Consider the following 24,735-nt stretch of genomic DNA (forward strand, 5'->3'; position numbering starts at 1 on the left):
GCGAAGTTTGTTCAGAATGATGGTTTCCAGCTGCATCCATGTCACTACAAAGGACATGAACTCATCCCTTTTTATGGCTGCATAGTATTCCATGGTGTATATGTGCCACATTTTCTTAATCCAGTCTATCATAGATGGACATTTGGGTTGGTTCCAAGTATTTGCTATTGTGAATAGTGCGGCAATAAACATACATGTGCGTGTGTCTTTATAGCAGCATGATTTATAAGCCCTTGGGTATATACCAAATAATGGGATGCCTGGGTCAAATGGTATTTCTAGTTCTAGATCCTTGGGGAATCATCACACTGTCTTCCACAATGGTTGAACTAATTTACACGCCCACCAAAAGTGTAAAAGCATTCTTATTTCTCCATATCCTCTCCAGCACCTGTTGTTTCCTGACTTTTTAATGATTGCCATTCTAACTGGTGTGAGATGGTATCTCCTTGTGGTTTTGATTTGCATTTCTCTGATGACCAGTGATGATGAGCATTTTTTCGTGTGCCTGTTGGCTGCATAAATGTCTTCTTTTGACAAGTGTCTGTTCATATCCTTTGCCCACTCTTTGATGAGGTTGCTTGATTTTTTCTTGTCAATTTGTTTAAGTTCTTTGTAGATTTTGGATATTAGCCCTTTGTCAGATGAGTAGACTGCAAAAATTTTCTCCCATTCTGTAGGTTGCCTGTTCACTCTGATGGTAGTTTCTTTTGCTGTGCAGAAGCTCTTCAGTTTAATTAGATCCCATTTGTCTATTTTGGCTTTTGTTGCCATTGTTTTTGGTGTTTTAGTCATGAAGTATTTGCCCATGCCTATGTCCTGAAGGGTATTGCCTAGGTTTCTTCTAGGGTTTTTATGGTTTTAGGTCTAACATTTAAGTCTTTAATCCATCTTGAATTAATTTTTGTATAAGGTGTAAGGAAGGGATCCAGTTTCAGCTTCTACATATGGCTAGCCAGTTTTCCCAGCACCATTTATTAAATAGGGAATCCTTTCCCTATTTCTTGTTTTTGTCAGGCTTGTCAAAGAACAGATGGTTGTAGATGTGTGGTATTTTTTCTGAGGGCTCTGTTCTGTTCCGTTGGTCTGTATCTCTGCTTTGGTACCAGTACCACGCTGTTTTGGTTACTGTAGCCTTGTAGTTTAGTTTGAAGTCAGGTAGCGTGATGCCTCTAGCTTTGTTCTTTTTGCTTAAGATTGTCTTGGCAATATGGGCTCTTTTTTGGTTCCATATGAACTTTAAAGTAGTTTTTTCCAATTCTGTGAAGAAAGTCATTGGTAGCTTGATGGGGATGGCATTGAATCTATAAATTCCCTTGGGCAGTATGGCCATTTTCACAATATTCTTCCTATCCATGAGCATGGAATGTTCTTCCATTTGTTTGTATCCTCTTTTATTTCATGGAGCAGTGGTTTGTAGTTCTCCTTGAAGAAGTCCTTCACATCCCTTGTAAGTTGGATTCCTAGATATTTTATTCTTTTTGAACAACTGTGAATGGGAGTTCACTCATGATTTGGCCCTCTGTTTGTCTGTTATTGGTGTATAGGAATTTTTGTGACTTTTGCACATTGATTTTGTATCTTGAGACTTTGCTGAAGTTGCTTATCAGCTTAAGGAGATTTTGGGCTGAGACGATCGGGTTTTCTAAATATACAATCATGTCATCTCCAGGCAGGGACAACTTGACTTCCTCTTTTCCTAATTGAATACCCTTTATTTCTTTCTCTTGCCTGATTGCCCTGGCCAGAACTTCCAACACTATGTTGAATAGGAGTGGTGAGAGAGGTCATCCAATTATAACTTTCAACCAGTTCCTATTTTCTGGGTTATTTTTTAAAATTTACATTTCTAATACAGCTCTGCTTCCGAAATCATGGACTGAATTAGACGTCTTCTCTTACTTTTCTTTACTAACATTTTTTGCCATCAGTTTCAACAATACCTAGAAAGCATTAATGACAAGAAGAAAGGAATACTGTATCAAATCATACACCTATAACCTGAACCTAATAATCTTTGCTGCCAAGGGAAAAAAAATAGCTCTCAGGCAGGAATAGACATAATTCCCTAGTAGTTAAAAACATGGCTGTAAAGTCAGATGAAGCTGAATTCATATCCACACTCTACCATCATAGGCACTCTACCATAGGCAAGTTTCTTTTCCTCACCTGAAAAGCAAGGCTGAAAATACCTATCTTACAAAGTTGTAAGAATTACAAAAACAAAGTATAAAAGTGCTTAACCATTAATTAACATTAAAGTAAGCAGTTATGAAAAGATACCTTAAAGTTAGGACAATCATGACGCTGTCAATTGCTTTTGTGACCACTTTTTAAAGTACAATAACTCCCTTCTGCTCAGAACTCTTTAAGATTGAGTATTCTTTTCACTTGGATGTCAGATATATATAATATTTACCTATTCACTACATTTATTGTTTATTGCATGTCTCCTCTACTCCCTGATGGACTATAACTTTGACAAGGACAAGGATTTTTGTCTTGTTTTTTCATTTGCTTTTTCTAACCAAATGCCTGCACATAGTAAATGCTCAATACTCACTAAAGTAAATTTCATTGGTTTTATGAGTACATGTGCAATCATATCCCATGCAAACACAAATCCTGTTATTATAGTTCTAACCATGTTAACACCAACCTAACTTTAACTTCTTTTATGATCATGAAATCTATTTTTGAAACAACATTTATATAATGATAAAAATTTAAAGTTTTCTAAACTCATATTTAATCATTAATCATCATTCCTAGATCTCATTTAATCATCACAGCGATATCATAAACTGGGTGCTATTATTGTGTACATTTTACATATGGAGAAATTTAGGCACAAAAAAGTAGTTGATTTGCCTAGAATCCACTGTAGTAAGTGGTAGAGCTAGGCTATACCCAGTTGTTCCACAATCACTCAATATTCAAAACGTCATAAATATATAGAGCTCCTGCAATTTGTGACAAAAGCAGAAAAGTAGAAAATGAACATAGGCTTCCTGAATGCCAAGCTACAACCTGAGGATTAGTGAAGTCTCTCAGCTCCTGCAGCAATTATCTCCACTTCTTTTCTGTTACTTTAATGTTACCTCATAAAATTAATCTTCTTAAACATGTTACAAGGTCTTTGAGTTCAGAAGCCATGGATTAGAAGTCTTTGAAGGATCCAGAGCACTTTATAGAATATATTATACATATAATACATATAAATCTCCCACCAGTGCCTGACAAAGAGTAGTCAATGAATGTTAGGTCCCTGAATCTCACAGTGGGGTGGTAGGAAAGAGTATACAGGTCAGACGAATAGGTTTGAGTGCTACGTCTGTTACTTAGATGTGAGGCATGATTAATTTTTCTTAATTTCTTTGAGACTTGGTTATCTCATTACTTAAAAGTCATATAATAATACCTACCTTATTGCTGTCCACATTGAGAATAGCATATAAATAGACACTGACATGGTTGGTACTCAATAAATATTAGTTATGCTTTCCCTCCACTAGATGATTGACTTTATATGGTATTGATCTTAGGGTTTATTATAGACATCAGATCCAGAGTCAGCAAAAGTACTACTCTTGAATATTTCTGCATACAAAATACAAAATGTGGATCTCATTGAGAGTGCAGTGTCCGAACACCAGGAGCAGTCCATTACTACTAAAATGATTTTCTGATCACAACTTTAATTAACAGGGCCTAAATTCAGAACGGATGAAAACAGTTATTGTAGCCACTACTTTTTGGCACACTGAAACTACTTAGATGATCATAAGCAGCTCAGACAGAAAAAAAGTACTTTAACAGATATGGGAAGAATAAGATACTAGAGAATGACTTTAAAAGGCACACTATAATGCAATCAAATGAAAAGTATAGTATTGGAAGACATTCCCTAGTGTGCTACATCATAAATGGGAAATTTTCTCTGTGTGCATGTATTTTAATTAGGTGCATTAGGCAGACAATGGATATTAAGGTTGGAGTTGTCAACACTACAAATTCTACAAATAGCAAGCTGCTTAAATAAGAGGAAAAAAAGTATTCCCCCAGTTTGGACCTCCCATAGGAAGACTACAGATTTTATTCAGAAAGAATAGGGTCCTAAGGCACTGAGACTTTTGACCTCTCTACCCCTAGTACATCAGAGGTCTAAAACAAAAGCCAGAAAAAATTGTTGACTGTCGTGGAAAACAGAACTGAATTATTTTATGAAACATAAATAAATAGTGTTTGTATCTCAAACAGCTTTACCTCCAGCACCTGACATCATTTATAGTTTGGCTTTAGCTTCAATATATTAGTAAATTAATCTCATTATGTTAAAAATAAACCTCTTTGCTCACACCATTTAAAATTTAAGTCACAGATTGAAGCTCACATTTCAACAAAGGACAAAAACCTTTGAACCCATCAAGCCAGTTGATTTATCAACTTGTCTAAACATTTCTCTTTGGTGTCTAATACTTGTTTTTCTCTGATTAATCTCAGATTCCAATCTTTCCTCTTTAAACATGCTTCTATCAAAGTATAAGAGAAAAAAAAGTTACTTATGGAAATCCTGGCTCAATGTTACTTGAAACGCTCTCTCCTAGTACCCCACAACAAGTCATTTTGCTGTTCGCAACTTGCAGAGGTTGCTATGCAACCACAGGGAGATTTCAAGCCACAGAATATGGGCACATGAATTAAGGTGTTAGAATAAAATTAGCTGAATGTGTATGTGTGTGTGTAGGCAAATACTGTATAAATTATCAGACAGTAATAAGCCGTAAGTATAAAGAAGTTTTTCTGTGAGGAAAAAAGAAAGTGAGCCAGAAGCAGCAGATTTTTTAGTTAGAAGCTTACAAAGTTCTTACAGTTAATTAGGTCTACCATTTAATTTGATCATTCGAACTGCAGAATAAGCATAGGGTGCAAAGAAAAGAACAGTGGGTGGACAGTTAGTAACCAAATTGGGCAGCTCACACCAGTATAAACCTCTTTTTTCCCTCCACGTGGGTAGGAAGAACATAAGAATATATAAAACTAGAACATTATACTGAATCATGTGTGACACTATTTATGACAAGATGGGATACATGATATTCACAACCTCCCACTTTTATGCAAACAAAAATAAGGATACACTAGAAATATATGTGAATGGAGCACTACCTCAAGCCTACGTTATCTGTAAAGCCAAAGGCAAAGTGGAGATGTTCAAATAGTCTGTAATGAAATAGCTTCAATTTTAGATGTCCTTTCTTCCTAAGCTTTATGAACCAAAAAGATCTTTATAAGTCTTTATCACTTGGGAAAATAGTACTTTAAATGCTAGTAATACTAGTAATGCTAGTAACTAAAATCTAGATTTTAGTTGGGCAATTGCAGTACTTTTGTCAATGCCCTTCAGTTAAAGACCACCAGAAACATACCTGCAGCTGAACAAGTTGAGTTTATTACTTATTGCAGTGAGGAAGAATACACATAAGAAACTGTGGGACATCATAGTAAGAGGTTTCATAGGCTGAATCATGTTTTCTCAAAATTCATATGTTGAAGCCCTGACCATAGCACCTCACAATGTGATTACATCTGCAGATAAGGCCTTTACAGGGATTAAGTTAAAATGAAATCATTAAGATGGGCTCTATTCCAATCCGACTAGCTTTTTAATAATAAGAAATTTTGACACATTGAAAGATTGATATTTTTATACAGAGAAAAGACCATATGTGGACACAGCAAGAAGGCAGCTATATACAGGACAAACAGAGAGACTTCAGAAGAAATCAAACCTGCTGACACTTAATGTTCTTGGACTTCTAGCCTCCAGAATTGTGAGAAAATAAATTTCCATCATTTAAACCACCCAGTCTGTGGTACTCTGTTACAGCAGCCCTAGCAAACTAATATAGAGAATGTTAGAAAAAAAAATCTACTATAGGGTTTGTGCTTTGGTTGGGTGCTTTTGAGGAGAATCTAAGTAAGCAGGAGTTCACTCTAAGTGCTGACAAAAAGCAGGGGGCAATTCTGTGTTCTGATATCTCAGTAAGTATCATCTATATGTAAGGCAGACAAGAATGAGGCTAAAGCTGTAATTGGTAAAGAAGTAGAAGTCACTCATGTTAGCCATGAAAGGGGGATGTTTGCCGTTTTGCAGATAGCACAGTGACCTTGTTTTTGCTGTGTTTTTTAAAAAATTAAGTGGCCTTGTTTTGTCTTGCTTTGGGACAGTCTCAGAGTGACTTTGATGCTGGTGTTTGATGAGATTTCTTATATCTAATAGGTGAACAACTAGCTACGGATGCCAGGCCAGCTTCAAATGACACTGGAGAGGCTAGAGTTTTGTCACAACAGTTCCTGGTTCTTTTTCACCTTTGAATCGTTTTAAAATAATAACCCTTTCACTTAATTGTAAAATTATAATATACACATGTACAAGGCTGGAGACTGTTTAGTACCATGTGGAATTTACTAGAGGAGCCAAAAAGGTTTACTGCCACACACAATATGATCTTCTTTCATCCATATTGCCGTAGATCTATTTTCTCAACACAGTCCTATCTCAGCTAAGTAGCTAGGCTGCCATAAATATAAGTGACAAACACTCCTACTGATTAAATTACCACAACTGTTGACATTTATATTGTATTTCTTATTTGCATAAGAGCTTTTCATCATCTTGTCAGTTTTTCCTCGCAAATAAAGGAGGCTATGGATGACCCAAAGAGATCAGATGGCTTTCCAAAAGGCATAGTTGGTGGAGTCAAAGCATGAAGTCATCTTCTGAGCTGTGAGTTCACTCTCAATATATTCGTGCTTTATTTGTCCAACTAACATAACACCACGGTGGCTGAGAAGGCAGATCTGGGGCAGGCTACCTCCATTTATACCCCACTCTGCTACTAACTACCTTTGTGACTTCTAGAACATTGTTTACCATCTCTGTGCCTCAGTTTTCACATCTGTAAAATGGAATTTCTAATAGTATCTAGCTCATCAGTTTGTTTCACAGATTAAACAAGTCAGCACATGAAAAATGTTTAGGATAATGAAGACTCATAGTTAGCATTTATTAAATGCTGGCTACTGTTGTGGGAGAACTGTATCCCTTCAAAATTCATATGATGAAGTTCTAACTCCCAGGGCCCCAGAAAGTGTGTGATGGTTAATATTGAGTGTCAGCTTGATTGCACTGAAAGATGCAAAGTATTAGTCCTGGGTGTGTCTGTGGGGATGTTGCCAAAGGAGATTAACATTTGAGTCAGTGGACTGAGAGAGGCAGACTCACTCTCAATGTGGGTGGGTCAGTGTGGGTGGGCACCATCCAATCAGCTGCTAGCATGGCTAGAATAAAGCAGGCAGAAGAAGATGGAAGAGCCGACTTGCTGAGTCTTCCGGCCTTCATCTCTCTCCCATGCTGGTTGCTTCCTGGCCTGGAAGATCAGACTCCAAGTTCTTCAGCTTTTGGACCCTTGGACTTATTCCACTGGTTTGCCAGGGGCTCTTAGGCCTTTGACCACAGGCTGAAGGCTGCACTTTCAGCTTCGCAGCCTTTGAAGTTTTGGGACTCAGACTGGCTTCCCTGCTCCACAACTTGCAGATGGTGTATTGTGAGACTTTGCCTTGTGATCATGTGAGTCAATACTCCTTAGTAAATTCCCTTTCATAAATACATATATCTCATTAGTTCTGTCCCTCTAGAAAACTCTAATACAGATTTTTGTAACAGGAATGGGGTGCTGCTATAAAGATACCCAAAAATGTGGAAATTACTTCAGAACTGAGTAACAGGAAGAAGCTGGAACAGTTTGGAGGGCTCTGAAGAAGACAGGAAAATGTGAGAAAGCTTGGAACTTCCTAGAGACTTGGAGGGCTCAGAAGTAAGGAAGATGTGGGAAGGTTTGGAACTCCCTAGAGACCTTTTTGAATGCCTTTGACCAAAATGCTGATAGTCATATGGACAATAAACTCTGGGTTGAGGTGGTCTCAGATGGAGATGAGGAACTTTGGAGGAACCGGAATAAAGGTTACTCTTACTATGAAAAGAGACTGACAGCATTTTGCCCTTGCCCTAGAGATCTGTGGAACTGTGATGTTGAGAGAGATTATCTAGGGTATCTAGTGGAAGAAATTTCTAAGTGGCAAAGCATTCAATAGGAAGCAGACATAAAAATTTGAAAAATTTTCAGCCCGATGATGCAAAGGAAAAGAAAAACCCAATATCTGGGGAGAAATTCAAGCCAGCTGCAGAAATTTGCATAAGTAACGAGGAGCCAAAGGTTAATCACCAAGACAATGGGGAAGATGTTTCCAGGGCATGTCAGAGAGCTTCACAGCAGCCCCTCCCATCTCAGGCCTGGAGGCCTAAGAGGGGAAAATGGTTTTCCGGGACAAGTCCAGGGCCCCCCTGCTATGTGTAGCCTTGGGACTTGGTGCCCTGTGTCCCAGCTGCTCCAGCCATGTCTAAAAGGGGCCAAGGTAGAGCTCAGGCCGTTGCTTCAGAGGATGCAAGCCCTAACCCTTGGCAGCTTCCCTGTGGTGTTGGTCCTGCGGGCACATAGAAGACAAGAATTGAGGTTTGGGAACTTACACCTAGATTTCAGAAGATGTATGTAAATGCCTGGATGTCCAGATAGAAGTCTTCTGAGTGGGGGAGTCCTGATGAGCCTCTGCTAGGGCAAATCAGAACAGAAATCTGGTCAGAGCACCAACACAGAGTCCCCACCAGGGCACTACCTAGTAGAGCTATGGTAAGAGAGCCACCATCCTTCAGACCCCAGAATGGTAGATCCACCAAAGGCTTTCACCTTGCACCTGGAAAAGCCGCAGACACGCAACACCAGCCAGTGAAAGCAGCCAGGAGGCAGGCTGTATCCTGAAAAGCAACAGGAATGGAGCTGAACAAGGCCATGGGAGCCTACCTCTTGCATCAGCATGACCAGGATGTGAAACATGGAGTCAAAGGAGAACATTGCAAAGCTTTAAGGTTTGGCTGCCCTGCTGGATTTTGGACTTGCATGGACGCTGTGATCCCTTTGTTTTGGCCAATGTCTTTCTTTGGGATGGGTGTATTGACCCACTGCCTGTACCACCACCGTATCTAGGAAGTAACTAACTTGCTTTTGATTTTACAGGTTCATAGGTAGAAGGGACTCACCTTGTTGCAGATGAGACTTTGGACTTGGACTTTTGAGTTAATACTGGAATGAGTTAAGACTTTGGGGAACTGTTGGAAGGGCATGATTGTGTTTTGTAATGTGAGGGCATGAGATTTGGGAGTGGCCAGGGGTGGAATGATATGGTTTGGCTGTGTTGCCACCCAAATCTCATCCTGAATTGTAGTTCCCATAATCCCCATGTGTCATGGGAGGAAACTGATGGGAAGTAATTTATTTATAGGGGCAGTTACCCTCATGCTGTTCTCATGATAGTGAATGAGTTCACATGAGATCTGATGGTTTTAATGAGGCTTTTCCCCCTTTTGCTCAGCACTTCTCCTTACTGCTGCCATGTGAAGAAGGACATGTTTGCTTCCCTTTCCACCATGATTGTGAGTTTCCCAAGGCCTCCCTATCCATCATGAAGATGTGAGAAGGTTTGGAACTTCCAAATGTGAGTCAATTAAACCTCTTTCCTTTATAAATTGCCTAGTCTTGGGTATGTCTTTATTAGCAACATGAGAATGGGCTAATACAAAGCAACTATATTTAAAATAGTAATTAAATTAAAATGGAGTCCTTAAGGTGAACTCTGATCCAATATGACTGGAGTCATTATAAGAAAAGGAGATTAGGGCACAGACAACACAGACACACAGGATGAACATGTCAGGACACAGTGAGAAGGCAGCCATCTGCAAGACAAGGAAAGAAACCTCAGAGTGAAACCAATCCTGCCAAACCATTGATCCCAGACTTCTCTAAAACTGTGAAAAAAATAAATTTCTGCCATTTTTTGCTGCTAATTTACCTTGAATGTGTGACTTTTCTTTTATTTATTCTGCTTTTTGTGCTATTTTTATGATTAGAGAAAGACATTTTCCATAGACTGAGTAGAATAAATCATTTTCTTATTATTCACATGTTTTGAGTAAGGTAGTTTCACAACTGACTTCATTCATTTAACTTCTTTTTCTTTTCTAAAGGTTAGCAGTGTTTATAATAGGTATCTTTTTGAAAATGTTCTGTTGGTCAAGCCCCCCAGCATATGCTATCTTGTTACAGCAGCCTAATTAACCTAATATAGCTGCATTTATAAATATTAGCCACTGCTACTGACAGAACAATTCCAATAAATTCTTCTTGTCACTTCTTAATAAAGATATTGAAAGAACACAAAATACCTTGTTTCACTTCTTAAAATATTTGACATCTTAGATTTTTAAACTGTTTTTCTTTTCTTCATTATTATTATTATTATTATTATTACTATTATTTTGAGACAGAGTCTCGCTCTGTCGCCCAGGCTGGAGTGCAATGGCACAATCTCTGCTCACTGCAACCTCTGCTTCCCTGGTTCAAGCGATTCTCCTGCCTCAGCCTCCTGAGTAGCAGGAACCACAGGCACATGCCACCATGCCCAGCTAATTTCTGTATTTTTAGTAGAGACGAGGTTTCATTATGTTGGCCAGGATGGTCTTGATCTCTTGACCTCGTGATCTGCCCACTTCAGCCTCCCAAAGTGCTGGGATTACAGGTATGAGCCACTGCGCCCAGCCTAAACTGTTTTTCTTTCTCTTTTTTTTTTCTTTGAAACGGAGTCTTGCTCTGTCGCCCAGGCTGGAGTGCAGCTGCACGATCTCGGCTCACTGCAAGCTCTGCCTCCCAGGTTCAAGCAATTCTTGTGCCTCAGCCTCCTAAGTAGCTGGGACTACAGGAACCCACCACCATGCCTGGTTATTTTTTTTGTATTTTTTAGTGGAAACGGGGTTCCACCGTGTTAGCCAGGATAGTCTGGACTCCTGACCTTGTGATCCGCCCGCCTCAGCCTCCCAAAGTGCTGGGATTACAGGCATGAGCCACTGCGCCCGGCCTTCTTTTCTTAATGTTTCTTGATATGGTTTGGCTGTGTCCCCACCGCCCCCCATACTCAACTTGAATTGTATCTCCGAGAATTCCCACATTCTGTGGGAGATACCCAGGGCAAGGTAATTGAATCATAGGGGTGGGTTTTTCCTATGCTATTCTTGTGATAGTGAATAAGTCTCACGAGATCTGGGGGTTTATCAGGGGTTTCCGCTTTTGCTTCTTCCTCATTTTTCTCTTGTCACCATCATGTAAGAAGTGCCTTTCGCCTCCCACCATGATTCTGAGGCCTCCCCAGCCATGTGGAACTGTAAGTCCAGTTAAACCTCTTTTTGTTCCCAGTTTCAGGAACGTCTTTATCGGCAATGTGAAAATGAACTAACACAGTAAATTGGTACCAGGAGTGGGTTGTTGCTGAAAAGATACCCAAAAATGTGGAAGCAACTTTGGAATTGGTAACAGGCAGAGGCTGGAACAGTTTGGAGGGCTCACAAGAAGACAGGAAAATGTGGGAAAGTTTGAAACTTCCTAGAGGCTTGTTGAATGACTTTGCCCAAAATACTGATAGCAACATGGATAATAAGGTCCAGGCTGAGGTGGTCTCAGATGGAGATGAAGAACTTGTTGGGAACTGGAGCAAAAGTGACTCTTGTTATGTTTTAGCAAGATGACTGGTGGCATTTTGCCCCTGTCCTAAAGATTTGTGGAACTTAGAATTTAAGAGAGATGATTTAGGGTATCTGGTGGAAGAAATTTCTAAGCAGCAAAGCATTCAAGAGGTGACTTGGGTCCTGTTAAAAGCTTTCCGTTTTAAAAGAGAAACAGAGCATAGAAGTTCAGAAAATTTGCAGCCTGACGATGCAGTAGGAAAGAAAAACCCATTTTTTGAGGAGAAATTTAAGCCAGTTACAGAAATTTGCATAAGTAGCAAGAAGCCTAATGTTAACCCCCAAGACCGTGGGGGAAAATATCTCCAGGCCATGTCAGAGAGCTTCACGGCAGCCCCTTCCATCACAGGCATGGAGGTCCAGAAGGAAAAAGTGGTTTTGTGGGCCAGGTCTATGGTCCCTGTGCTGTGTGCAGCCTGGGGAATTGGTACCCCATGTACCAGCTGCTCCAGTCATAGCTGAAAGGGGCCAACATAGAGCTTGGACTGTGGCTTCAGAGGGAGGAAGCCTCAAGTCTTGGCAGCTTCCACGTGGTGTTGAGCCTGTGGGTGCACAGCAGTCAAGAATTGAGGTTTGGGAACCTCTGCCTAGATTTCAGAAGATGTATGGAAACACCTGATGCCCAGGCAAAAGTTTGCTGCAGGAGTGGGCTTTCATGGAGAATATCTGCTAGGACAGTGTGGAAGGGAAATGTGGGATTGGAGCTCCCAAAGAGAGTCCCTACTGGGGCACCACCTAGTGGAGCTGTGAGAAGTGAGCCACTGTCCTCCAGGCCCCAGAATGGTAGATCCACTGGCAGCTTACACTGTGTGCCTGGAAAAACCACAGACACTCAATGCCAGCCTGTGAAGGCAGACAGGAGGGAGGCTATACCCTGTAAAGCCCCAGAGGTGGAGCTGCCCAAGACCATGGGAACCCACCTTTTCCATCAGCAAAACCTGTATGCCAGATTGCCCTCACATCTGAAAATGGGTATTTCTTTTCTACCACATGGTCAAGCTGCAAATTTTCCAAACTTTTATGCTCTGCTTCACTTTTAAACATAAGTTCTAATTTCAGATCATCTCCTTGTGAATGCATATGACTGTATGCTTTCAGAAATAGGTTACATGTTGAATCATTTGCTGTTTAGGAAGTTCTTCTGCCAGATACCCTAAATCATCTCTCTCAAGGTCAAAGTTCTACAGATCTCCACAGCAGAGGCAGAATACTACCAGTCTCTTTGCTAAAGCATAGCAAGAGTGACCTTTGCTCCATTTCCCAATAAGTTCCTCATTTCCATCTGAGACCACCTCAGCCTGCACTTCACTGTCCACATCACTATCAGAATTTTGGCCAAAACCGTTCAAGTCTCTAGGAAGTTCCAAACATTTGCACATTTTCATGTCTTCCTCTGAGTCCTCCAAACTATTCTAACCTCTGTCCATTACCCAGTTCCAAAGTTGCTTCCACTTTTCGGGTATCTTTATAGCAGTCTCCCAAACTCCTGGTACCAATTTTTTGTATTAGTTTGTTTTCACACTGCTATGAAGAACTACCTGAGAATACATAATTTATAAACAAAAGAGGTTTAATTGACTCACAGTTCCACACGGCTAGGGAGGCTTCAGGAAACTTACAATCATGTGGAAGTCAAGGGGAAAGCAAAGCACAACTTGCATGGCAGCAGGAGGGGGAGAGAGAGAGAGAGAGAGAGAGGGCTAAAGGAGAAGTGCTACACTTTAAAACCGTCAGCTCTCATGATAACTCACTCACTGTCAGGAGAACAGCATGGGGGAAACCACCCCCATGATCCAATCACCTCCCACCAGGTCTGTCCTTTGACATGTGGGGATAACAATTTGAGATGAGATTTGGGTGGTGACACAGAGACAAATCATACCAATATGTAATATAAATACATACAGAAAAATACACACTATTCACTCGTATATATAAAAAAGCATCAAGTCATTAGGTTGATGTTTTCATCAGAATCAATGTGAATTCACCAGAGATAGAAAAATAAAACAGAGAAAACAAGTGTACTACATAATATTCTAGATTCTTTTCATCACAAGAATAGGCCAAGAACACACAAGGAAACCAAACAAGTCGAATTAAATGTTTCTTGCAAAACTGCAATATACATATTGCCCTCCTGGTCATCCTGAAAATAGACATCATCCCCAGCCCCACTTATAGTGGAAAAAAAAAAAAAAACTCAAACAAATTAAGCATTGATTAGAGGTACAGCCAAATATAGTCTCAGTGATAAAAGAGCTAGGGAGAGTGAAAAAGATCCTATCAGTATAAGTGATGTCATTATGGGGAAGAATATGACCCAGGCATAAATGGATTAACTTGAACCTGTGAATTTGAGAAAGCGTTCTTATCCTATTGAACCTGGCCTCATCAGTGTGCATTATTTAGGCTACACTGCTGTAATAAAGAAAATTAGCATAATTAAGCAGCTTAAAGAAGACACAAATTTATTTCCCTCTCATTTGATGGTCTAAAGTGAGCAGTCTGGGTTAATAGGCTGACTTATTTCATGCAGCCTATTTCATTTTCATTCACTCAAAAACCCAGGTTCCTTTCTTCACATTTTCTCACCATTTTTTAGTGCCTTCCCTTTACCTGTATGAGTTTTGGGTCACTGCCACATTAAGGTTGCCTCTGTCTAATAGGCAGAGGAGAGTGTTATAGAACATAGCCAGGAGTAGGTTCAGAAGTGGCACACATTATTTCCATTCACGTATTTTTTAGACAGAATTTACTCACATGACCACACTTAACTTGGAAAACTTGGAAATAGGGCTATCAGTGTACCGAAGACAGGGCAGGTGAGCCTAGATGGAGTTTGCCTCAACATTGAAGCAACATAACCATGCTAAAATAACTAATAAAAAAAGAGAAATGGGAATTAAGATGTATATTTGTCTAACCTGAAATTTTTAAAAAGTTTTCTAGTTGCTTTTTTTCTCACTGAATGAAAGTAGGTATAAATAAAAATGTCTACCAATAGCTAATTCACACAACAAATTTCAGAATGTAAAACAAATTTAAGTCTTTATGGGAAAACGTACAGTAAAGTGTAAATCATCACTATATAGTGTTTGAAATATTTAATTGAAACAAGTGTTGTAATTATTTTATCTTTTCTAATGATGTAAAAATGTAGTTTAAAATCTATTTTACACAATTCTAAATCACTTTAAATTTTGTTCTTATTTTACACATGGCAATAGACCGAATCCAAAAAAAAAAAAGTTTTCATTTAATAAATTCAATTCAAGATGATATATTTTTGTGGTTACCTAGGTAATAGTTGCTATAGCTCTGGAATGCATTATCAGTTTAACAGTATATTCATAATAGGTCCTACAGTGTAGATTCAGATCACTATTTTATAGACTGTCATAAATAAATATGTTAATCTTTGCATTATCCATCAATATCAAATATGCTAACATGTTCCATTATCATCAATATTTCAAATACCAATTTAAAATATATTCTTCCCTAGACAGGGAAGATAAAAAGTTATATACAATTTCATAATTGTATATTGTGCATATATTGGTTTTAAAGATGTTAACAGCTATATAATTGAATGTCTTCAAAAAAGGAAACATCAAGTACATTTCTATGCAAAAAACATACAAACATATATAGAATATAAATAATCCTGAAAAGATTTTTAACATGATATTCATTTCTACTAATTAAATCAACTGTTATGTAGTTGGTTAGCCAACGACCCTCTATCTTGAAAAACAATTTGACTTCAATTTACATGTATAATTCCTGGATTTTTAATTATTAAATTGGAATCCATTCTGAAGTACATAGAAGTTTTGATTGATGTCTCATAGGGCATAAATAATTGCCTCTTTTAAGCTGTTTGGTAATTTTAAAGCAATAAGTTGCACTGCATACTAGAATAAGCTAGAGCTTACTGTCAGACTTGCAATCAAATTTCATGTGTGAAATTAGCTATGTGATTTTGCACAAGTTACCTAAAGCTCAGAGCCTCAGTATTCTCATCTCTAAAGGACATTCATAGGATCATTTTTCGTATAAAGTGAGATAATTTATATGGAAACCATCTAATAATAATGGTATGTATGAACTCAAAGCAATTACTATAACATAACTACCAATCAATTTCTCCTTTACTGGTTTAATTGTAGATGCAAAGATCCAAAGCAAATTGGATGTTGCTCCAAACTCAAAAGATGTTTTTAATTTATATTGATTATTGATATATTTAGCTCTAGGTATCGAAGGTAGAAACTTCTGTATTACCAAAACTTTTTGAACTCCTTTTCCAAAACACAGTGTTTATAAAGAGGTTACCACTATCTATATTCTAACTATAGCACCATAAAATTCAACTAGCTTTACTAGCTCTCTCGACTATAACTCAGATCCCTCATCTGTATGATATATGAATATGATGAATATAGTACAAAAAACAAAATATATTGTACCTTTTAAAAATCAACCTATTCTAGGGATAAAATGTAAACACACTCACACATACACACAGACTCTTATATTGCCTCTCTTTTCTCAGACTCGAATTCCCTTTTCCTTACCCTTGCTTTCCAAAAAGGCTTTCATCCCTTCTATTCCAATGAAATTTCTCCTATCAATATTGACTTCCATTTTACCGTTTCCAAAAGTCAACACCAAGTCCTCATCTTAGATGACTTATTAGAAGCATTTGACATTGGTGATTATTCCCTCTCCTCCTTTTATTTTAATAGTTGGCTTTCCAGGACACCACATCTTCTAATGTTCTTCCTGCCTTTCTGACTGCTCCTTCACCATCTCCTTTCCTACCTCCTCCTCTTCATACCTACTTTTAGATTTTGGAGTGCCTTAGGGCTTAATCAAGGATATACTTCTCTATTTATACTCACTTTTATAGGTGATCTCATCCAAATCTGTAGCAATAAATGTCATCTGTACATTAGTGAGTCCTAAACTGAATTGTCACTCTACTTGTCCTGTGACTTTTAAGAAACCCATATCACATTAACTGTTTACATGTCAACAAAGAATCTCATGATCACCTTAAATTTAACATATCCAAAACAGAATTCTATCTCCCCATCAGGATCACAAACCTGTTCCTCACTCAATTCTTCCCCTTTATCTGTACATTTCCTCAGGTCATAAGCTCTGGAACCATCCTTTACTTCTCTCTTTCCCTCATTTTCTATATCCAACTCATCAGAAAGGTATGGTTTGAATATATGTCTGATTCCTACCTCTTCTGATGGCCCTACCACTAACACTCTACTGAAAGGCACAATCCTCCAGTGTGAATTTTATAAAAATGTAAAACAGATTATGATACTCTCTAGTTCAAAGTTTCCATGGGCCATCCGTAATACTCAGAAAATATCCTAACCATAGCCCTTATGTTCCTAGTCTATCTTCACAATCTCATCTCCCATCTCTTTCTACTAATTTTCTTCACTTCAGCCATGGCTCGTTCCCATGTTATCACATTCTTATTTTCTGTCTCCTCTCCCAGAATGACTTTGCCCAGATTTTCATGTGGACTAAAGCTAACTTCCAAGTCTCTGCTCAACTATCATATTATCAATGGCCGTTTGCATCATCTTATTTAAAATAAACTTCCCATATCACTTTCTCTTCTTACCTTATTTTCATCTATAACAAATGTAGTGAACAAAGACATGTTGCTCTCAGACCCACTTCCAAGAAATAATCTGCTGCCTAGAAATGAGCAATGGCGTTTTCTGACAGTTCTCAGCCATTAACTCCACGAGTATAGGTGATACTCTGTTCTGTGTGACATCAGCTAATGGCTGAGAAATGTGTTACTACAGAGACCTAGCCATTTCTAATGGATATTTTTTTGTTCTGGAGTGCTTCTGTGGACTGCCAGATACATTGTCAATTACAGCATCATAACTGACCTCTGTTCATTCCCACTGCCTGTTTTTCCCCTTCATTGGTTTCACTGGTTTGCACTCCAACAAAATTTTAAAATTTTACCCTCGATTTTAGTGTGTTCTTTCTAGAAGACCCAAATTATACAGCAAGCTATGTCACATATTTGTTGACTATATGTCTCCCTCAATAGAATGCAAGTTTTATTAATGCAGTGAGTTTGTTAGTCTTCTTAACCATTATATTCCCAACTACCAAAAAAGAACCTAGGATAAAGTAGGTCCTTAATAATTCTGTATGATTAAATGAAGAATGACTTTGCGTAAATGAATTACCTAATGCATAAACATTATAGCACGATTAATAAAACATAAAAAGGAACAAATGTCAACCCACAGTTTTGCCATCCTAATAAATCAAGCCTTTAAATTATGTTTTCTTCTCTTTAGCCACATGCTTACAATATTATACATAGTTTTACTCACAGCATTGCAAATATAATTTTTAGTCTATTGGTTATTTTAAGTTAATACAAAATATTTCTAGGTTGTTATAGTGTTCAAACTATACATTTCTCATGGTGTTTATGTTTCATTATATAGATATACAACAATTTGCTAAATTGTCGGGATTTTTAAAATGAAGTTTTTAATATTAGAGGTAACAACACAGCAATGTTTACATTTTTTTAACAAGTAACAGAGCTAGATTAGGTGATTTTCAGAAATATTAGGTTAGCAATAGGGGATGTATATTTTTAATTCCATACAATGAACAAAGAGGTATAGCTTGTTGCACTTTACCAAAGGCAATCAGACTGGTGTTAGAAAAGGCTTTCACATTTTAGGTGGGCCTGATAGAAAGACTATAAATTAAAGGGAGAATAAACTTCAAGTTTTGCCTGACCTCTAGAATTGTTTTTGAATTATCTTTACAATTTTCCTGACCTTAAATAAATTGTTTTCTAAATGGGCATGCAGACTTAGATTATGTCCTCAAGTTCTCTGCATAGATGCTACAGATGCTAATAAGAGGTTGTAAATAGAGATAGTACCAGGTTCATAGTAATATAGTTAGAAATGTTTGATCTTTAGAGCACAAGTTACTTAATTTGAATAGTAAGAGCGTTTCTCTCAGTTTAATCTAATAGTGGTCTCAAAAGCTGACAATGTAACAAATGTATATTTTACCACATTTTGGTGATACGCTGAGTGAAATCTGGTTTGAAAAGGTATAATCTAATGCTACTTCCTAAGTCCTTGATACAAACAAGTAGAAGCTTCTTGACATATAAGGTAATGGAGTAGGAATATCAAGAATCCTTATGTATCTACTATAGACTGTAAGATCAGAGTCACCAGCAGCATTAAATATTGTTTCACAAAAACGCTTAAATGCTTGCTCTAGTACTCCAACTAATTCTTTGACCTATTTGCAGAAAAGCTTTTGAGGGCTTCAGGCTTGACTTGAAGTACAATAGAAATTATTACATTAAATGAAATCTTTTTAATCTTTTTTTCTTCAGATTACAAAAGTAATGCATATATTCATTGTCTTAGTTAGGTTAGACTAAGCTATGGTAACAAATTCCAAGATTTCAGGGGACTAACATTTATTTTTGGCTCACATATATCAGCGTGGCTCTCCTCCGTGCAATAAATCTGAACTGAATTTCCTTCCATCTTATGGCTTTATCATTCTCATCAGCCTCCGCAAGCAGCCAAAACTAGAGAAAAGAAATCATGGAAGAGACCTACTCACTCTGTAAAAGCCTCAGATGAGAATAACACATTTCATTTCCATTCACATATTTAGCTGCATAACTATACTTTGTCCACAAGGGAGTTAGAAATATATAGTCTCAACATGTTCATGATGATAATCCTATTAATATAAAAGGAGAGAATAAAATTTTGAGGAAAAAGTCTGTTCCACATTTATACAAAATTGAAACATCATGAAAATATGCCTTTAAAAGTAAAAATTCCTCTTAAAACTGCCCCTCAGAAACAACCACTGTCAAGAATTTGTTACATATTCCAACTCACTTTATTCATATGATTGAATATGTTTTAAATAAGTCTATAGTGTGCCTAATAGTTTTAAACTTCAGAATAAAATCAAAGCATTTTAATATGGATAATAAGATGTTAAAGAGATTACTAAAGAACTTCATCTCCCCTTCCTCACTGCATATCAGCCACATGATTTTTACTTCTGTTCGGGAAATATTCCCATTTACTTTGCAATTTTCTCTGTCTGAAACCTTCCAATTCATTGCAGAATGAGAGCCTTATTCTTCAGATCTCAACTCAGAGGGCATCTCCTCAGAGAAGTCTTCCTTCAGCATTAATCAAAGATGGTCTTTTCCACTCAACCAACTCTAGCTCAACAAAAATTTAAATTCCTTTTCACTGCCTGAAATAATTTTCTTTACTTATCTCCACTAAAATGTAATCTCCAAAACAAAAGGACCTTATCTATCTCGTTCAGCACTGTGTGCTCAGTATATACAATGATGCCTGATGTTATAGGTGCTGGATGAATGAGTGTATGAATGGATGTATCTATGGTTGTGTAACAAACCAACTGAAAATGTAGTGGCTTAAAAATTAATTTAACAATGATTTGTTATTTTTCTTGACTATGGATCAAGAATTCAGGCAATGCTCAGCTGAGTGGTTATTCTACTATACATGATTGTAGCTGGATTCACTCATATGTAGCTAGCTGCAGCCAGCTGGGAGGTCCCAACGTACTAACCAAATGTACTAAGTGGATTTCTCATGCATCAGGTGTCTTTCTATATTACTTCTAATTATCAAATCATCTAGCCTGGACTTCTTTACATCATGGCTGCTGAGATCCAAGAAGAAGGAATAAAAGTTGTAGTATCTTTTAAGGTCTAGTGTAGAAATCCAAGAATATTACTTCCACTGTATTCAATTAGTTTAAGCAAGTGATAGTCCAGCGCAGGCTCAAGGAAAGAGAAAGTAGACCAAATTTCTTCGAGTCTGTGCATGTACAACAAAGGGAGGAATTATTGAAAGCTACATATGGAGATTATATACCCCAGTCCCAATAACTGTGTCAGTCAGGACACAATCAGTGAATCACTAATAGTTAATATTACAGTTATAGAATAAGTTGTAGAATAGTTACAGAATAAGAATTTTTTTTGTAGGAATTAGACCTTAAACAATTGTGGGAGAAGCTTGAAAATTAAAGTCTGAAAAGGGAGGTTGGAGGATCAGAGGTGTCATCAACAGTCAATCTGAGATGCCACATAGATTCAACCACTAAAAAAGGATCATAAAAGAGGAGTGGGTGGAGATACCTACAGGAAGGTGTTATCTTTATGGGTTCCCATGTAATTATCTGGTGATGAACTTCGGGCCACGGATGGTCACTAGGGCCTGCAATTGGAGAGAAGAACTAGACGGACACTGGAACAAAGCCAAGCAGAAACTTGCCAGCATTTGTGTACCTCTTGTCTGGGTCTGAGACTGACGGTCAGCAAGGCCAGGAGTCCAAAAGAAGAGCTTGACACATAGTTGAGATGCATAGGGAAAAGCTAAAGCCCAACAGGCACCTCTATATTTGTCTGTCATTTCAGATAACCATGATGACCATAAGAAAATGAAGCCATTGCTTGCTTCTGCTTTCCAGATCTCAAGCAAATTACTCTTTTGACCAACTATAACCTGAAACCATTCATGAAAAGAGTTGGGACAACATAATTAAATTGATACTTTAGAAATCACAAAAACGTACTTATTCTTTTCATTGGTCAACATAGCCTGGATATCTTTCAAAATCAATACATGGACATCTTTCTCATTATTTTTAATAGCTGTATAATTTCTTTCCAAGTTCTGCTATTGCAAGCAATGCTGCAGTGAATTGCCTTGAACAAGAATTCTTTTCAATTGTGAGAGGTCTGTAGAATAAATTTCTAGGAATGGAAATGCTAGCATAAAGGGTATATAAAATTTTAAAGCAGTTATTGCCAAAATGTCTTCAAATAGACTGTAACTATATTGTTTTGGAGACTGCCATAATTGAGTCAGCCTCTCTCTCAGATGGATCATATTGTGATTCTCATAATTGCAGTGAAAAGGAAATTTCAAGGCACAGAGGAACCAAATGAAATTGAGTGCCTTCATCTGCCTTTTAGTCCTGATTAAACATAATGTACCTAAAATGTTTGAATATTATCCACTCTGATTTTAGTCTTGTCCCTGAAGGTGAGAGTGTACTCCTTTGAAGAGTCCTAAATTCCAGACATATTAAAAGGTAAATAAGGAAAAATAAGGGGCCGGGCATTGTGGCTCACACCTGTAATTCCAGCACTCTGGGAGGCTGAGGCGGGTGGACCACGATGTCAAGAGATCAAGACCATCCTGGCCAACATAGTGAAACCCTGTCTCTACTAAAAATACAAAAATTAGCTAGGCATGGTGGTACATGCCTGTGGTCCCAGCTGCTTGGGAGGCTGAGGCAGGAGAATGGCTGTAACCCAGGAGGCGGAGGCTGCAGTGAGTCGAGATGGCGTCACTGCACTCCAGCCTGGTGATAGAGTGAGACTCCATCTAAAAAAAAAAAAAAAAAAAGGAAGGAAAGAAGGAGAGATGCTTTTGTCCATGATCATTTTCCCTGGACAGAGATCAATGTCAACAATGAAATCTAGCCAGCCTCTCAGGGTTTCTCCCTGTAGGCCTCTATTTAAGCAAAATCTCTTTATACATGCTCTGCTGAGAAATAAAATACTTTTCTCTCCATTAAGTTTAGTTAGCAAGTTTGCTGAACACTAGAGGCTCAAGAATGGGCTTTAGATACATTTTTTACTCTCCCTAATAGGAAAGGTGAGGATAATAATGACAGAGATCTCAACCTTGTGCTCGTTAGAATCCCCTGAGAGTATGCTAAAAATTAGCAATATCTATGCTCCAGTTCCAGAGATTTTGAGCTGATTGGTTGGAGGTATCCAGCGTTGGTATTGTCTAAATGATATCCATGTGTTTCTCATGTGCAGCCAGAGTGAGAACCTCTACCTTGGAGAAGAAGCACTCCATTCCAGTGACAACTGGAATACCTCATTTACGATTGATATCTGTAGGACTCGTATTATCCAGTCCCATTAGAAGAAAAGAAATTACTCAGCTTTCATTAATTGGAGATTTTTCTGAAAATTCCCCTAAAACAAATGTTTGCCACTCCTTACAAAGTTTGAAAGTGTCTGTGTCCCCACACCCTGGCAAATACTAGTTATTATTAGTAATTTCCTTTTCTTTCTTTTTGTTAAACGGAGTGGAGTCAACTACTTCAACATTGTTTCAAATATATCCTTTGCATTATTGCTGAGATTGAACATCTTTTAATAAGTTCTTTGGACATCATGCCTACTGTGAATTGCCTGTTCATATTTGTGCTTTATTTTTTGTTGGACTGCTCATTTTTCTTTCATTTATTTGCAAAGGCTATTCATGTAGATAATATCCATTTGTCTTTTATATATGCTATACACATTTCCCCAGTTATTCACTTATCTTTAACTTTTGTATGGTGATTTAAGAAGAAAATTGTTTAGTCAAATCTGTCAATACTTTCTTATTTTCTTTCATGTCGCCCTCAATCCTATATTATTTTTTAAAAAACTACATTTTCTATTGTGTTTGTTTTAATGTTTCATTCTATAATCTTTCTGAAATTAGTATAAGTAGCCAATTATTTTACATTAATTAGCACAACACAATATATTATTACAGCACACTTCCATTTTAAGATACATTTTTTACAAGTTGTAAGTGTTTTTAGCCTGATTATTCTTAAAATCACTCATGTTGATTTCAAGAATCTTAACTGGTTAAATATAGATGATTCTAGCTACTTTACTGTAATTCTCAGAAAAAAAGGAATTAAGTAAGAAGCTATTTATACTTTTTCTCTCAGTCCGAAATACATTCTTTATGTCTGTAAGTTTTGACACAAATACATTTTAGAGATATTTTTAAGTCATCCAGGTTAGAATTTTAGAACTAAAAAATCAGAAACATCACATTCATTCTGTAGCAATCAATTGTTTATCTTGCTGAGATTATAACTTTTCTGTGATTCAATTATGCAAATAAACTCTAAAAACAGAACTTAGCATAAGTGAAATGCTACTTTAAAAAACAAAATTGTATAAAAAATAAATATACACAATAATTATCTGCTCCTTTTATTTCTTTAGATTAATACTGATTCTGTAACTCTTATGCTTGTGACAAAGCAATGTGACCTTGGAAAGATGTCTATTTCCTTATCTCTAAAATGATGATACATAATAATGTTGATTTTAAAGTGCTATTATAAGGATTAAATAAAATAATACATGAAAAGTGCTTAGCAAAATGTCAGATGGAAAGCTAACACCCGTTACATAATTGCTGTTTTTATTCAATTAGCAGTCCTATTACTACTACATATGTTATGAGGCACACATTACATTTTGATCTTTTCATTGTTTTCATAGTGCCATAGGAAAACTCACTCTAGTCTGGCTTTGTCCTCATTACTCCATTTGGTATTGTTTATGTCAAAGCCACCAACAACTTCCGTGAAACCAAATCTCATGTTCACCTTTCTGTTTATATCTTACTTATGCTTCTGTCTGCCTACCGTATTAACTTTATTCTCTCCTCTTGCCTCTTATCTTATTCTTTGCTCTGTCTTGCTACACTGCTCCTTTATGATCTTTTCTTCTCTACTAAACTGCTAAAAGCTGGATGCTTTGAGGCTCTGTTTTAAGTCACTCTCAATGTTCCCACAAGGTAATATTTCTAGCTTATCTCATAGGATTCATGGCTTTAAATACCAACTAAATATCAAGGGCTCCAGCCCTGACCTAGAACCTGTCTGGAGTCCTAGACAACAACTTTCCACCTGATATCTGGACATGAATGTCAAGTAAATATTTCAGACTTAGCTGTCCAATTTCTCCCTACCTCATAACCTAGTACTCTAAAAACTGTTAAAAATGTAAATTAGATTTTGTTTCATTCTTCCTTAAAAACTTCCAATGGATTCCCATTGTACTTTAAAAAAAAATCCAAATTCTTTACCCCAGTTTACAAAGAACACTCCAT

The sequence above is a fragment of the Gorilla gorilla genome, chromosome 10 (assembly GCF_029281585.2).
Source record: "Gorilla gorilla gorilla isolate KB3781 chromosome 10, NHGRI_mGorGor1-v2.1_pri, whole genome shotgun sequence".
NCBI classification, from domain to species: Eukaryota; Metazoa; Chordata; class Mammalia; order Primates; family Hominidae; genus Gorilla; species Gorilla gorilla.